The sequence below is a fragment of the Mus caroli genome, unplaced genomic scaffold, assembly GCF_978045245.1.
Source record: "Mus caroli unplaced genomic scaffold, Mus_caroli_1 scaffold_7, whole genome shotgun sequence".
In the NCBI taxonomy this organism is placed as follows: domain Eukaryota; kingdom Metazoa; phylum Chordata; class Mammalia; order Rodentia; family Muridae; genus Mus; species Mus caroli.
The window spans coordinates 116,525,091-116,526,848 of NW_028227262.1; the positions used below are offsets into that span (position 1 = coordinate 116,525,091).

General features: G+C 39.7%; 1 non-coding gene across 1 annotated transcript; it reads left to right on the forward strand.

The window, feature by feature from the left end:
- The first annotated feature begins 224 nt into the window (after nucleotides 1-224).
- On the forward strand, nucleotides 225-328 carry LOC115031350 (U6 spliceosomal RNA). The gene has a single exon (XR_003836991.1). It is a non-coding gene; the product is annotated as a U6 spliceosomal RNA (small nuclear RNA).
- The last annotated feature ends 1,430 nt before the right edge of the window (nucleotides 329-1,758 follow it).

Here is a 1,758-nt window from a genome sequence, read left to right on the forward strand (position 1 = left end):
GTGTGTAACATTTAGGAAAAAACCTTGGAAAAATATGGCCCCTATTAGTAGTAATTGTCTCTCAGCAGTGCTATTAGAGGTCATTGTAATTTTCCTACTTTTGCTTATTTGTGTTTTATTCAATAAACAGGTATTGATTTTGAAATGAGGAAATGTTATTTAAAAATAGATTACCATGTTGAAACATTGACTGGAAATAATCTCTTTCTTTAAAACCTACTAAAGGGCTCATTTCAGTAGCACAGACTGCAAAATTGGAGTGATACAAAAATTTGCATGGCCCTTGTGCAAAGATGAAATGCAAATTTGTGGACTATTCCATATTTTCAAGCATACTAAAATGATACAGATTAAATGAGTTTAAAGATAAACATTTAAAACGTGTAGGTCTGAAGAGATGGCTCTAGGATTAAGAGCGGGTACCGTTCTCTTCCGGAGAATCTGATTCAGTCCCCAGCATCTGCACTGACCTCTGTGAGCACTGCATTCATGTGAATACACTGCCCCCCCCACTCATACACAGAATTAAAAGTAAAAATAAATACTATAAAGGGAAACTTAGAAGATCAAAGGAATAGGAAATGAAACAAGAGTAAATGGATTTTAAAACGTGTTTATTAAGTGGCAGGAAGACAGAGATGTGGTATACAGTTAGCAGAGAAGACTACCCCAGTTTTTCCCAGGAGTGGAAGAGCTGCTCTACCTCAGGGAGCCTGGAAACCTCTGAATGAAAAATAATATTAATCCTAGGAGTCTTCATCTCACTCAGATTATAAATCAAGTAAGATAATAGGGTGAAGATATTTTCAGACATGCAGCCACTCTGGGAACAGACAGAGCTAGTGCAGAAAGACAATGGAGAACATGTGCTCGAAGAATAGGTACTAACTCAAAGGAAGAAGAGGAGGATCATGGGAAAAGTTGACTTCCCTCAAGGGAGCAGTGAAGGGAATTCCCAGTACCGGGAATGATGGGAGAATTTGTGCAGGACAGGAACCCAGGATGCAAAACTCCAAGAGAAACTGGTGATGAACTGTTTGAGATGTGAGGGCATAATGAACAAATCGGAGCCCACACTGTTCAACATTTGAAAGCTAGTGAGAAGTCCACACACAGGAGGTCATAGTGTGGGGATGGGCCGTTTAGGCTACCCCAGAGAGTAACCTAAAATGTAAAAAGAAGTTGTCCTTGCTAAAATCCCATGTCGCCCAAAGGAAGCACGGCTCTTCTTGGTACTTTCAAGAAATCAGGGGAAAGATAACAGTCCCACTTCCCAGGCAACAGGGCAGTTTCAACCAGCATGGTACCAACTGTTAATATATGCTCAGTCCTTACCTCTTAATCCTTACATAGCCCTGGAGCAGCTTGCTATTAACCAATCAGTTATTTTTCTAATTCTTTTCTCCCCCCCCTGTCAAGGAAAGTACGTTTGAGGTGATTGTCCACCTTTCAGCTCTGCATTTTGACTTTCTTCAGTCGAACCTCTTCTAAAACACTTAGTCTAGTCTATGGAGTGAGTATCTAAATTGAGATGAAAAGAAGGTCACTTAAGATGGCTAAGCTAAGCTGTTGTTTGCATGTCCTTTAACATTACTAATGAGAAGTTTCTAGAAAATGAGACAAATCGGCTTCACAGGCAGCAAGTATATCACAGTGATCTGTGAATTGCTTAATCCCAAAAGGATTTGAATTTGTATATGCATTCTCTATCTCTTTACCAAGCTCTTACATGGACCTGTAACTGTACTTGCAATGGTG